We start from the raw sequence: 15,715 nt of genomic DNA, 5'->3' as shown, positions 1-15,715 counted from the left end.
TGTTGGGAAAGATGGAGGGCACAAGGAGAAGGGGATGACAGAGGATGAGATGGTTGGACAGTGTTCTCGAAGCTACTAACATGAGTTTGGCCAAACTACGAGAGGCAGTGAAGGATAGGCGTGCCTGGCGTGCTCTGGTCCATGGGGTCACGAAGAGTCGGACACGACTGAACGACTGAACAACAACAACGAAGCCCGGCAAATGGTGGGTTAATCCAGACAAGACAGGGGTGCACCTTGGCTAGAAGGAAAGGCTGTAGCTCAGGGCTAGAGCACCTGCCTTCCGCAGCAAGTCCCAGGTTTGATTCTCGACATCTCCAGTTAGGGCTGGAAATACCTCCTACCTGAAACACCCGACAGCTGACGCTGGTCCGTGTTGACAATACAGATGGTCCAATTATCTGAGTCGTTAAGAGCACGTGACTCTTTATTGTGGGGAAAGGGCAGGTCTAATTGCACATGCAACCTCGGCAGCTGCAAAGTTATTAGGGGTGGCAAGGAATGCCCCCATGCAATCAAAGGCCCCGGCTCGAGAGTAGAAAGGCAGGATGGAAACGCACAAAAAAAAAGCACAGAATTTTTCACAATGTATTATTATTTTGAATACTGGAAAGAAACGAAAACAAAAGACCTAGGGAGCATAATCGAGATGTACGTATATACAAGACAAAGCTCATGATATTAATCCACAGTTTAACAAGCCAGATGTTTAAGCTAGAAATTAATCCCTAAACCTTCGTAATGCATCCCCCAAATATTCGTTCACGAAACTTCCAGTCAGCACTGAACCCAAAACAGCACACAACATTTGGAACGTTTAAAGAGATCAGGGGTGTCACCTGAACAAAGAAATCTTAGATGCTTCATTTATGTCAGATTAAATCCCTGTACACTTGCATATGGATAATTCATGCTTTTAAAAAAGGTATTCCTCTTTTATATCATGTATGTGGAACCTGTGGCCTTAAGATGTTGTTCAACTACAATGCCCATCGTCCCTGATCACTGGCCAGCCTGGCAGGACAGATGAGAGTTGGAGTCTAACGCCCAAAGGACCGCAGGTTTCCCATCCCTCTTGCATGTAAAGCTACTAACCTGTACACTTTATTTTATTTTTTTAAAGAGAATTTATTAAATTTTAACCATAAAACACACACAAAATACAAAAAACTACAAAAAAACTACAAAACAACAAAAAATGCAAAAATCTTAACAAACAAACAAACACTTATTTAACTATTCTTATCTTATTCCTAACATTGTTTGGGGACCTCCTCACATCCTTCCTTCTGCGTTCATTTCTAATCTTCTTTAGTAACTTTATAACATTGTAAAATCTTCTTTCTCATCAAATCTTAATAAACAATAATCATCATTTAACTTTAATCTTAATCCTAACAAAAACAAACATATCATATTTCTAACTACTTCTTATATTCTATCTTAATCTAACTTCTGGCATTACTGTAGCCTTATATATCCACTGATTTCAATTTCAAATGTCTATCTTTTCACGTGGTTTCAAATAGTCTTTGAATTTCTTCCAATCCTCCCGCACCGTTTCTTCCCTCTGGTCTCGGAGTTTCGCGGTCAGTTCTGCGAGTTCCATATATTCAATCAACTTCATCTGCCCTAACCTGTACACTTTAATCCAGAAGTAATTCCCATTGAGCTCTCCAGGACTTACTTCTGAGCAGAAATGTATAGGGTTGCAACAGACACCATTGTAGGAGAAGCATTTTTTTTTTTTTACCGTGTGAGAATGAAGAGTGCAGACCTCTTCTGAAATGATGGCTGTCACTATGGATGAAGGAGAAATTGAATTCAGTCCTCGTTTAAAGCCAAATCGATCAAATTTGCACTTTATGAAACAATGTGTGAACCGAAGCACGGCCACCAATTCAAAATTCACGCTCATCCGAATTTTGCGATGCAGTTCTCCAACCAAACAAGGGTTGCAAAAATCCGTGCATGAGTGAAAATAATGTTTAAAATGCATTGTCTGAAGGAGAACTGCTTCCCAAACTGTGTACATTACCCACCCAAAACTGTATAAAGAAATGTGTTTATTAGCAGAAATTTGCGCTAACGCAACACTTTGAAATGAAATCCGTCTTCCTGGCAAAGCTCAGACCCGATAAAAAGGCTTGTAAAGCTTGAAGTGTCCAGGATTTTGGGAGGTACCACAGCTGTTTGAGAGAGCAGACCAGCAGATGGCAGATTGGGAAAGGTTATGGAAAACAGATTTGAAATTCACGGCATGTTGTATACTGAAAGAAAATCATATGGAAATGATGTACTGGTGGTATATGACTCCTAGTTAGTTAGCAAAAATGTACAGAACAAGTACATATACCTGCTGGAAATGTAAAGAAAAAGAAGGTACCTTTTATCATATGTGGTGGTCGAGTAAGTTAATAAAAGCTTTCTGGGAGATGATATATAATTAAATGAAAAAAATGTTTAAAACGGCCTTTGTTAAAAATCCAGAAGCTTTCTTATCAGGATTTATACATACTGACATCCCAAAGGAGCAGAGAATACTATTTATGTACATGACAACAGCTGCTCAGATGCTACTAGCCCAGAAATGGAAACAAGATAAAGTTCTGACCAGAGAGGAATGACAGACCAAGCTGATGGACTACACCGAAATGGCAAAACTGACCGGGAAGCTCAGGCACCAAGAAGACAAAAACTTTAAAAACGAATGGGAATTTTAAAAAAAACTTATCAAAGAGACCACTGTAAGCAGATGAAAACATCAGCAGGATTTGAACCCCACTTGTAATGTAACAAATACTATGGACAATATGGATTGATGTAAAATATAGAATATGGAATTATATGCAGTTGTAAATGTTGACGATGGGATCCGTGGAGGGGATTGGCGGGGGAAGTCTTGAGATTCAGAGTAATCTCTATATATGGATATTGTCAGGAAACCCCCCCCCCCAACGGCTGGTAGCATCCCAGGATCGCTTGCAGTACAGGGAACTACCCCCGTTGTTCACCAACTCGTCATCCCCCTCCTCAGGAGGAAGCGACCATTCCTCCAGTGGGGAGGGGGAGTTGGAGGCAGGAAGTTGGCGCAGGGGCTGTGAAGGGATCGCAGAGCCTGAGCACCAAGGGGGAAGCGGGGAACAGGGATAGGTTCCCGCGCCCCGAGTTCGCAGACAGGAAAAGGTGTGGAAGGGGGAGGCGGGGGTTTAGAATCCCGCACCTCTTTTGCTGGACCAAGAACCGGAAGGGTTTATTCTCGGACTCTGTGGAGGGATGAGATGGACTTTTGCTCCACTGTAAATATCTGCACAATAAAGAACTTAGTTTTTAGAAGTTCTGCGTTTGGCTGATTTCTCATGAGCAACCACTGAACGTCCTTACAGATATGCATTTGGAATGCTGTAAATTCATATGAGAGAGAGAGAGAGAGAGAGAGAGAGAGAGAGACCAGCAAATTGAGCCAAACAAGGAAAGCGCTGGAAAGTCAGGGACATTGCAAGAGGAATGACGAAGAGAGGGAGGAGCTGGAAAGATCTGTTTCAAATCTAGGCCATCCCCGACAATCAAGGACACCTGACACCGAGGGACAACCAGCTAAAAATGCATTTCGTGTAACTGTCTCCTGATGTCTTGAGTCTCTGTGTGACGGCTTGGTGTAGGCTGCAGAGAGTTAAAATTCCTGGTGCTCAGATGCTGAAGCACTCTGCCTGATTTCTTTTTCTAAAGATGGTTTTGAGACCCAGGATCTTTCTAGAGTAGAGGTCACCCCTCTGGTCGGGTGGGGATTGGGGAAGCTGCCAGAAGCAACTCCGTGCAGGCTGTTTCTTTTCTGATCATTTCACCTGTTTCCGAGTGGGGTCACCATGGCAGCAAAGTGATGGTTTTGTGGGTCAGGTCCAGCACCTCCTGTGCTCAAACCGAGCCACATCACACGGCGGGGGTGCCCCCGTGTCCGACTTAACAGATTGCAGTCATCTTATTTCAAGGGCTGTCAGTTGACAACCCTCTGCTTGAAGGGGTCTGCTATTTGAAGGGCTGTCCGTCCAGGTAGGGTTTAAGGGTGCAGAACAGAGATTAGGAGAGGACCTTGAAATTGCCCACCGGAATGGACGGGCACACAGAAAACCCAATCAACAGTCCTCCCCCACTGTGATGCGATGTACTGAACTTCTATTTAAATCATAGTAATAATGTCTAAATTTGGATCTGCGCATGTAAATTAGGCTTTGCAGTCCCCTTTTCCAAATCTGTGTCTGCTTCCGTCAGCTTTCTTTAGTGATGTGTAACCAGCTGCTCTATCCCAAGGTCAAGGGTCTTCCCTAGAATCAAAGAACTGTAGAGTTGGAAGGGACCCTGGGGGTCATCTACTCCAACCCCTTGCAATGCAGGAATATGCAACTGCCCCATACAGGGATCGAACCTGCAACCTTGGCATTATCAGAACTGCGCTCTAACTGACTGAGCTATCCAGGCTTTAAAGCACAAAATAGGAAAAGGATGACTCTTTACTGGAGGATTGGACCCTAAGACCCATATGATCATAGAGCTGCAAGGGACCTCTAGGATCTTTTAGTCCAACCCCCTGCAATGCAGGAATATTTCACCTAATGTGGGGCTCGAACCCATGACCCTGAGATTAAGAGTTTCATGCTCTACCAACTGAACTATGTTTTGCTGCTGTGCCACTCATGCAGGGGAGAATCTACTATGACACTAACAAACCTTAAGCTTCAGGGGCCCCAATCCCAGAGGAGCCCCAGAAGCGACTGTCAGTTTGATTCCTTTTTTTTGTTGTCTCTATTTCAACAATCCCAAAGTTTGAGAGTCAGTAGCACGGATGTTGTAAAGGTGCGGTGATCTATTGTGGAACAACCCCATTGGAGAAGATAGCAGTGGTTAAAAAAAATAATAAGGTAAAGGACCCCTGGACGGTTAAGTCCAGTCAAAGGTGACTATGGGGTTGCGGCGCTCATCTCGCTTTCAGGCCGAGGGAGCTGGCGTTTGTCCACAGACAGCTTTCCGGGTCATGTGGCCAGCATGACTATACCGCTTCTGGCACAACGGGACACCATGACGGAAACCAGAGAGCACGGAAACGCTGTTTACCTTCCCGCCGCAGTGGTACCTATTTATCTACTTGCACTGGCATGCTTTCGAACTGCTAGATTTTACAGGAGCAGTGACTGAGCAACGAGAACTCACCCCGTGACAGGGATTCGAACAGCCGTCCTTCCGATAGGCAAGCCCAAGAGGCTCGGTGGTTTAGACCACAGCGCCACCCGCGTTCCAGACCTCGTTGCTGGTTGTGAAGGGGTCCCCAAAACAGTTCAATCTTCAGGTCTCCCAAAATGTAGGTCTGCCGCTGCACTCACCTACACCTGAGCATGCACAAAGCGGTTTTCCTTCGCTGTGGAGTAGCCACAATATTTACCCTCCAGCGTCTGGGAAGGAGGGGGAAGGAGTCTCCAGAATGGGAGAAGTGGCTTGCTCCAGGAACAACTCGAGCTCTGTTGCCCTTTCTTTTGTTTTATTTTTAAAGAAATTCAGTCTTAACTGCAGGCCTGGATGGAACCGATCTCGCTGGTGGGATCTGAGCAGGTGCTTGCTACTTTGGGTTTCTTTCTAGGATTGTATCTGAAAGCAGGAAAAGACAAAGAATTAGGTTTTTTTAAAAAAAAAAAAAAAAAAGAGCTTGAGGAGGAGATTTCTATGTATGCACAGATAGAGAGCGGTTGCACTGGAACCAATTAGAGCACACAGCGCATGTAAAACTCATCTTTGTTGCCCTACTGCTTCACACCTCTCCCACCGAAAGCCACAGCTCTGACCCCCCAGTCCCCAAAGCACCTTCCATTACCCGCAGGCTGTCGATATTTAGGTCAGCAAGTTTCCCCTCCTCCCTTAAGGAGGAATGTCAACATGTCCCAGTGCACGCAGGCTGCGTTCAGAGATGCCGGCCGACCTTTACAGGAAGAGAGCAGTACTGGTTTCGTCCTGCTGTGTGTGAGCAAGAGAACAGATCTGCTGGGGTTTTTTTTTTTTTGTTTTTGTTTTTAAGGCAAATGACAGTGATCACCGCTGGCTGATCTCGCCTGTGAGGCTGCGTGCAGTTCTAAAGGCATCTGCTCTCTCTTCTGCACCTTGAGAAACGTAACAGCAACAGCAAAAACCCAGTTAGGCATAAGCGTTTGAGGCAGCAGGGCCAATGGCCAGGCATGACGGATGTAGTCCAGCAACATCTGGTTCAAAGGTTCCCCACACCTGAAATGAATAAAGGGCACCGATGGGGACGTTCTGATCTGTAGCTGCCATCTCTTAGCGATTATGATTTAAACTGATTTATAATCTATAGAGTTTACCACTGCAGTGTGATTTTATTGTTGGAGTCGCACCGACGTTGCAAACTGCCTCCAATTAAGTGCTCAAAGCAGAGGCATGAAAATATTAAACCATGGGTAGGCAAACTAAGGCCCGGGGGCCAGATCAGGCCCAATTGCCTTCTCAATCCGGCCGACGGACAGTCCGGGAATCAATGTGTTTTTACATTCGTTCATTTTTATTTTCCCCCCAAAATATAGTCCCCCCCAAGGTCTGAGGGACAGTGGGCCGGCCCCCTGCTGAAAAAGTTTCCTGACCCGTGCAGGGAGGAAGATAGCAAGATTACCGTTGTGCAAAACACAACCCAAAGCACTCTGCAAATTAAAAATTTGCATTGTATTAAGTAAGGCTAGCTAAGGGTGTTTCCTGATAGGGGATTAATATAGTAACCGGGTCACTACGATATCACAGGCAGGAAATTGGCAATGGGTTTTTGGGTGGAATCTACTGGGTTTTGCTGTGGAAAGGGTAAACCCAGATTAAATGGGGCAGAGTCGGAAATGCAGGCAAGCCATTTGGTTGCTAGTAATGCTGCGGGTGGCTCTGTGGTCTAAACCACAGAGCCTAGGGCTTGCTGATCAGAAGGTCGGCAGTTCGAATCCCCGCAACGGGGTGAGCTCCTGTTGTTTGGTTCCTGCTCCTGCCCACCTAGCAATTCAAAAGCACGTCAAAGTGCAAGTAGATAAATAGGTACCGCTCCAGCAGGAAGGTAAACGGCGTTTCCGTGTGCTGCTCTGGTTCGCCAGAAGCGGCTTAGTCATGCTGGCCACATGACCCGGAAGCTGTCTGAGGACAAACACTGGCTCCCTCGGCCTATAGAGCGACATGAGTGCCGCAACCCCAGAGTCGGACATGACTGGACCTAACGGACTGGGGTACCTTTACCTTTACCTTTAATGCTGCTTGGACAACGTGGGGAAAGTTGCATGAATGATCTCCCCCTTCCCAAACACAAAAACCCACCTTCAGATTAATAGCTAACCGTTCAGCTCTAGAGGTTGCCATCCCTCCTCAAAACAATGCACTGAGCAGGTCAGTGCTATATGCTAGCCTTACTTTGACACAAGACAAACTATTCCAGAACCATTCCGTTTGGAGAGCAATTTTTCAATGGACCATCTGGTCCATGTGATGCGGCGGGGCGCGCACGGGGGAACCGAGCATTGTTAGAAGAAGAAGAAGAAGAGTTTGGATTTGATATCCCGCTTTTTCACTACCCGAATGAGTCTCAAAGCGGCTAACATTCTCCTTTCCCTTCCTCCCCCACAACAAACACTCTGTGAGGTGAGTGGGGCTGAGAGACTTCAGAGAAGTGTGACTAGCCCAAGGTCACCCAGCAGCTGCATGTGGAGGAGTGCAGACGCGAACCCGGTTCCCCAGATTACGAGTCTGCTGCTCTTAACCACTACACCAAACTGGCTCTTAAAAAAACAGCAACAAAAACATGTGTCTGTCTGCCTTTAAAACCAGGCTGGGTGCTTCCATTGGTACAAAATACAGCTGCCATGATGTTCTGGTGGGCCAAATTTTCGGATCGAATCCCGTGCCATTGGGATTTGCTTAACATTGGCTATTTGTTCTGGGAATCGGTTGAAATTGCTGGCTTTGAGCAAATAATGTTCTAAACCAGAGGGCGTGGAAACTCTGGCCCGAATGCGGCCCCCCAAATCTCTTCAGCTGGCCCTTGGGACTTCGCCCATGCCGCATAATCCTTCCCCTGCCACCCCCCTCTCCCTAGTCTACCACCCCCCTCACCTACTTTGCTTTGCACCCGCCTTGAGTGCTCTTGTCTGCTACAGTTGCAATCAAAGGTTTGTTATCGAAATTTGCAGGCTTTCAGCTGTTTGCAATGAGCAAATCAAACAAATGCAATTGAAATAGCTCAACACAACAGATGCTTCTAGCGGCTTCCCCCCCAAATTCAGCTGAAAAATGCAACTGCATCTCTCTTGCTTATCATGGGATGTCTCCATATCTTTCACCTCCACTTCCCTCTGTCATAGCGTTCCCAAACACCTGCCACTGATATAACAGAACAACATCATCCCCCAACCCTCTCTAAATCTGGATTTTAGGGTAGAAGAATAAATTCATGTTTGTGAAGTTGCAGGAGGTTGCATAGCGTTGTCCAGAGAAAGAGGAGGCTAGTCCTGGTTTGCACATGGACTGTGCTTGTTATTGATCTTTGTTTTTAATTTAAGGTTGCACATCTTATGAAGTGAATGTGCTTGAGGGCTTTGTTTTTTTGCTGTCCCTCTTCTCCCCATGCCCCTTCTCTGTTCCAGCCAGAGAAACAGAAATCAGGAAATGAAGAATTCCAGAGGCAATTGCTTCTCCTGCAGGAATTCAAGAAACTACAGACTTGATCTTTTAGTCCTTGCAAACCACAACTGAGGATATATCTGGGCTGTACCATTTTATTTTTTTTAGTTGTGTTTTATAAAGTTTTCAAAAAATTCACATATGCATTCCAACATGTAATAAATTTTTCATTTGTTTTGTTGACCTCTGACCCCATTTTCCGTGGCGTTTTTTAAAATTTCTCCCCCTTGCTGCACACCTGTCTCGTACACCATAACAATAATAGAAGAATCCCTAATTCCTTCTGCTGCTCTTGGTTCAAATCCTGCTTGCAAATTCATCATACTATGATATTTCTTTGGATAGTCTGGAAAGGGCTTCCATTCCTCCACAAAAAATCACGAGTGCCTCTTATTTTAGCTGTTAACTTTGCGAATTCCACATAGTCCATCTTATCCATTCTTCTTTGGTGGGAACTTCTTCTTCCTGGACCATCCCACTTTGAACTGCAAGTCAGATGGGTGGGGTATAAATAATAAAATCATCATCATCATCATCATCATGATTGAATGGGATATCCCTGCTTTCGTCAAAGAAAACTGAGGCAGATATCTCTGGACATGTGTTTGAAGATGCAACAAAATAGACACTCTATGTAAATATGTGTTGCATTTATGTATGCAACAACTGAGGCCCGTGTTTCGTTAGCCCCAAAATGGAAAACGAGAAAGGTCCCAACCAAAGAAGAATGGCAACTTAAATTGACAGAATATGCACAACTTGCAGACTAAACATATAGAATAAGAGAACAAGAAGAACATACGTTTAGAGAAGATTGGGAAAACGTTTATTGAATATATGGGAAATAATTGTGTACAGCTGAAAACGCTGGCAGCATGAAGATAAATTCAACAGTGTGAATAAGTTTTGATGGATGCAATAATAGTGGAATACTGAATGATATAGTTTTTTGTAAAATATGCAGGGATTTATGAAGGTCCTGTGTGAGTGCCTGGAGGAGGTTGGAGGACGGATGGCGGATAACAGATCGAGGTTGGATCCTGACAAGACAGAAGTACTGTTTTTGGGGAGATGGGACGGGCAGGTGTGGGGGACACCCTAGTCCTGAATGGGGTAACTGTGCCCCTGAAGGACCAGGTGCGCAGCCGGGGAGTCATTTTGGATGCACAGTTGTCCATGGAGGCGCAGGTCAATTCTGTGTCCAGGGCAGCTGTCTACCAGCTCCATCTTGGACGCAGGCTGAGACCCTACTTGCGCATGGACTGTCTTGCTAGAGTGGTGCATGCTCTGGTTATCTCCCACTTGGACTACTGCAAAGTGCTCTACATGGGGCTACCTTTGAAGGTAACCGGAAACTACAACTAATCCAGAATGCGGCAGCTAGACTGGTGACTGGGAGTGGCCGCCGAGACCATATAACACCGGTCCTGTAAGACCTACATTGGCTCCCAGTACATTTCCGAGCACAATTCAAAGTGTTGGTGCTGACCTTTAAAGTCTTAAATGGCCCAGTATACCTGAAGGAGCATCTCCACCCCCATCGTTCAGCCCAGACACTGAGGTCCGGCTCCAAGAGCCTTCTGGCGGTTCCCTCCCTGTGAGAAGTGAGGTTACAGGGAATCAGGCAAAGGGCCTTCTCAGTGGTGGCGCCTGCCTTGTGGAACGCCCTCCCATCAGATGTCAAGGAAATAAACAACTATCTGACTTTTAGAAGACATCTGAAAGCAGCCCTGTTTAGGGAAGCTTTTAATGTTTGATGTTTTATTCTGTTTTCATATTCTGTTGGGAGCTGCACAGAGCGGCTGGGGAAACCCAGTCAGATGGGCAGGGTATAAATAATAAATTGTTGTTGTTGTTGTTGTTGTTGTTGTTGTTGTTGTTGTTGTTGTTAATGATATGTAAAAATGAACCATGGAAAGAGAAGAAGGGAAGTCATTGATATTTTAAGGATGTAAAATGAGCATTTTAAATTGCAAAACATATAATTAAATAAGAATATATATAAACACTCTTTATGTTTTTATATGCATATGGGTACCCTTGCGCATCTGCGTAGCATGAATTTTACTATGCCCATGTCTGGAAAGGGTTGTGTGTGCAGCAGCCTTCAGAGACAACACACCAATCTCTCTCTCTCTCTCTCTCTCTCTCTCTCTCTCTCTCTCTCTCTCTCTCTCTCTCTCTGCTTAGTGTACTTGCTGTGTTGCCTAAAGGGGAAACCGCTTAGGTAGCACACTTCAAAAATGGGTATTAGAATTACAGCAGTGCACGGCAAAGCAGAAATTTTCATTGATGAGTGGGCATGAAACGTTGGCAGCCGCAAGCGAAAAGGGCAAAGAAAGAGGAGGGGGGCCCTGTTTCCTGTATTCTGCAACTGTGAGACACAATTACAAGCTCCCTGGAAGAGGAAGACTAGAAGGGAGCTTGAAGTCCTTTATTGGGGGGTGGGGGCTGTCTCCTTGCACTCTCCCATTACAGTCCCTCTGCGCGCCCACCCCAAAGTTTGATGAATGAGAATAAATTCAAGCCCCCCTGTATGATTGCATGCACTCAATATGTGTTTTGTTCTCAGGGTTGCAAGAGTTTCTAAATCACGCTTTCTTTTGAATTGTTGCAAGCAGCTCTGCGTGATCTCTGAGACAATGAGAATTCTGTGCCAGCGGAACACCAGTTCCTGCAAGCTGGATACATTTTGTAAGTCAAGCCAGTTTCCATCGAAAGCTAGATATGAAGGTATTTAAGCTGCGTAATGAATGTTACGAACCACGTCTCAGATGGGAGCAAACGTGGAAGAACATTCACCTCCCACCATCAGAAGCCATGCCCAATCTTGGCTGCATCACTCAAAATTTGATGTTGGTACATAATCACGTCGTTGTGTTTTTGTCCCTGTACCAAAATAGCACCTAAAAACCAGAGGTGTTGGTTCAGTTCCAACATCACCCAAAACCGTGGTTTGAACTAACTATACTTTACAAACCACATGATAATTTGAACTTCAGAACATACAGAACATACTGTTGTTTCACGCTACAGGCACACCCCCCCCCAAATTGCACAGGGGTTACATTCCATGTCATCATGTGTGATGGTTATGCCCCGTTACGCCCCCTTTTCGGGCCACTTCCGGGTCGCCCCGATGTGTGCGTCCATGGTCGTGCGTCAATTGGACATTCGTCAATTGGTCGTTGCCTGTACCTATCTGCCTTCAAATCCTATCAGTCCAGCTCTCCAAACTTTTTGACTTCATTCTCAGGGCCTCTGAAAGTTTTAGCTATGGCTTGTGAAATATACTCGGAGTCAAGTGTGAATTTCATGCTCTTTATTCAGCTCATAGTAGTGAGGGATGCAGTTCCCCCAAAACGTTTGCTTTATATACTCTATTTACACAATGGGCCCCACGTGATTGGCTAATTCCAGGATACTCCTGTATGCCAATCGGAGTGCGGATTCACTTCCACCTGGAGCTGGATTGGGTGGCTCCTGCAGACCAATCAGACTGCTGCAATCTCAATCCTATTGTTCTGGGACCAATCAGACTGCTGCAATCTCAATCCTATTGTTCTGGGACCAGTCAGACTGCTGCAATCTCAATCCTATTGTTCTAGGACCAACCAGACTGCTGCATTTTGGATCCTATTCAACTCAGTACATACCAGCTTGTCCATTCAAACATCTCACCAAACCATAGTTAGCAGAAACCATGGCTTGCGAAACCATTTCAAACCAGGGTTTCTGATTATGGCTTGATTGCAAGCTATGGTCCGGTGTGATGTCAGAACTGAGCCACTGACCTCTGTAACTTCGATTCTGATGTCTAGCAACATGCCCTTGACTAAAAACAACCTCTGGAGATGTTGGAAGCTAATGGCTCAGCTGCTTGGGTTTTTGATTTTGTTTAGCATTCATTACAGTACGAGATGTAGCTTCCCCTCCCAGCATCCCATCACACCTCACTGGTCCAGCAGCCTCTAACCAAGCAGCCGTTACAGGAGATCTACAAAGTAGGAACCTGGTTTCTTATGCATTTGCTGGACGTTGCCGAAACAAGCCTTGGTCTCTCAGAGCGAAATCAATTCACAGCTCGGGATGTTCTAATCTCGGCACTGCGGATGCAATTGCTCCTTGGTTACAATTAACAAAGCTGAAATAATCTACATGCGTTTTTCTCGCCTCAGAACGCTCACAAGTATCAGTATCAGAGAGTTCCTTCTTCCACAGCCCTGCTGGGTTGGGAGCAGAATGAGTTTGATTTGGGGAGGGGTTCGGTTATTTGAACAGAAGCTTCTCTGTCTCCCTGGGGGTGGGATCGCCGTGGCAAAGGAACTATCACGGCTATTAATAACTTGATGAATAATTAATTGTGGGCCGCCGCCGTTTATCTTGGCCCTTTCATCTCTCCATCCCCCCCCCGACTGTCTCAATACACTGGGTTTCATTTTTTTTGTGCATCTGATGGATGTTCAGTCTCATTTTCTTGTTTGCTTTTCACTGATGCATGGCTTCCCCCAAATCTTGCAGGAGTCTTCCTGGCTAGTCTTGGTTTACAGAGGAAGAGAAAGCAGCCTGGGAAGTGGGGAAGTGAGGTGACAGATTAACCAGATATTTGTTTGGGATAGGCTGTCCTGGTTTGCCATGAGTTTTTTTTTCCTTTGTTTTGTTTTTGCTTGAATTGGCATGTGAAAATAAGTTGGGTTTTTCACAAGAAAATCTGCACAAAGGGTTTTTGTCTATCTGGAGAAAACACCCCTGCCTTAGCCTTACTCATGTGTACTCCATGATTCCTGCGGAGGGATGCGGGTGGTGCTGTGGTCTAAAACACTGGGCCTCTTGGGCTTGCCAATCAGAAGGTTGGCGGTTCGAATCCGTGTGGCGGGGTGAGCTCCCATTCCTCTGTCCCAAGTCCTGCCAACCTAGAAGTTCGGAAGCACAGCACTGCAAGTAGATAAATAGGTACCGCTGGGGTGGGAAGGTAAATGGTGTTTCTGTGTGCTCTGGTTTCCGTCACGGTGTTCCATTGTGCCAGAAGCAGTTCAGTCATGCTGGCCACATGATCTGGAAAGCTGTCTGCGGACAAACGCCGGCTCCCTCAGCCTGAAAGCAAGATGAGCACCCTAACCCCATAGTTGCCTTTGACTGGACTTAACCGTCTGTGGTCCTTTACCTTTACCTTCCTGCAGAGGGGCCACAGGTGCTGTGGTGGTTAGAGTATGTACTGGACTAGGACCTGGGAAGCTAGGGTTCAGATCCCCAATCGGCCATGAAGCTCACCAGCTTTCACAGGCTCTGAAGTCCGCAGGTCAGTGCAGCCTTCTGCTAGCTGCGGGAAGGCCCAGCAGGCCGAGGAATATTGAGGGGCCCCGACCGTCACATCATTTGCCATCAGACCACGCAGCAAATATATTTCCACTTGCACAAGATAGTCCATTAAATGAATGTCACATTTGGGTGCCGAATTTGGGAATGGGTGCCAAATTGGGTTTTGCTTGGTGCGCACTGTTGCTTTTAGCACAAAGTATAGACCAGTCTGGTCTGTTACCCTGTGAGATTGCCACAGGATAATGTGCATTCTGTTCCTAATGTACTCAGCTGGAGACAGTAGCCTTCAGAGCATTCAGAGACTCCCGAACCCAAAGTTTCATCTGCGCGATAACGTCAGAGCATCTCTGCTTTGCCCACTTTGAAACAAGTTCAGTGAATTAATACTGCAGACAGCGGGGACTTAAACTGTTTCAATTTTTGTTTCTGTCTTTTGCATGCTTTTTGGAATTTCCAGTTGACAGTGAAGAGGGGGGCAAGTATGGCTCCATTGGTGCATGTCTAGTTCTGACGTTGAACTTGTTACTAGGGCTCTGATGTGCTTTAACACTATGAAGAATTATTTCCTAGCATCTTAGCACCTTTGAACATTTAAAACCAACCTTTCTAGTGAACAGTGTTGAACACAGGGTTGAACTCGGACACCAGGTGTGTGACATAGGTAAAGTTCTGAAAGACGACGCTTTGTTCTGAATCTTAGGCAAGTCAATAGAAGAATCATGGGGAAAGCGCATCAATTTTGAGGTCTCCTGGTTTTTACTTTTTGAAAGATGGCTGCCCTACCTTGTGTTCCTTTTAAAGATGGTGCCAGGGTGGGTGGGGCCAAGCTTTGCCCTCCTCAAACGCATCATTCTTAACCCCCCCCCCCCAATTGATGGTCCCTTATAGTTGCTTAAACGAAAGATGTTTTTCACATTACGTATAACTCAATCATAATTTGGAGATTTAAATAAGCCTACTATCCTCTGCCTGCTTGTTTGAAGGTGTGGGGTTTAGATGACTTTGAAAGGGGATGTGAGACAACGTTGATGGAGAACAAGTGGCTGCTGGAGATGATGGCTGTGCTCTGCCTCCAGACTTAAACGCACCATGCCCTGCTGTTGAGGAACAACTGCCCTCACTGCTGTCCTGCTTGTAGGATTCCCAGAGGCAAAAAAGGTAAAGGTAAAGGACCCCTGGACGGTTAAGTCCAGTCAAAGGCGACTATGGGGTTGCGGAGCTCATCTCGCTTTCAAGCCGAGGGAGCCGGCGTTTGTCCACAGAAAGCTTTCCGGGTCATGTGGCCAGCATGACTAAACCGCTTCTGGCTCAGCGAGACACCGTGACGGAAACCAGAGAGTGCGGAAACGCTGTTTACCTTCCCGCCGCAGCGGTACCTATTTATCTACTTGCTCTGGCGTGCTTTCGAACTGCTAGGTTGGCAGGAGCTGCGACAGAGCAGCAGGAGCTCGCCCCGTCGCAGGGATTCGAACCGCCGACCTTCCAATCGGCCAGCCCAAGAGGCTCAGTGGTTTAGACCACAGCACCACCCGTGGGAAACAGGATGTGGAGCTGAATAGGTCATCAGTCTGGTGCAGCAGCAGGGATCCATCCTCTTATGTAAGTTACCTCCAACAAAATTTAAAATGTGGGATATTCTGCTTCTTCTGTACTTCTCCACAATGTTTTCCCCGGAGGGCGGCATTGTTTCAGT

This window comes from Lacerta agilis, chromosome 14, assembly GCF_009819535.1.
Source record: "Lacerta agilis isolate rLacAgi1 chromosome 14, rLacAgi1.pri, whole genome shotgun sequence".
In the NCBI taxonomy this organism is placed as follows: domain Eukaryota; kingdom Metazoa; phylum Chordata; class Lepidosauria; order Squamata; family Lacertidae; genus Lacerta; species Lacerta agilis.
This window is presented reverse-complemented; position numbering follows the sequence as displayed.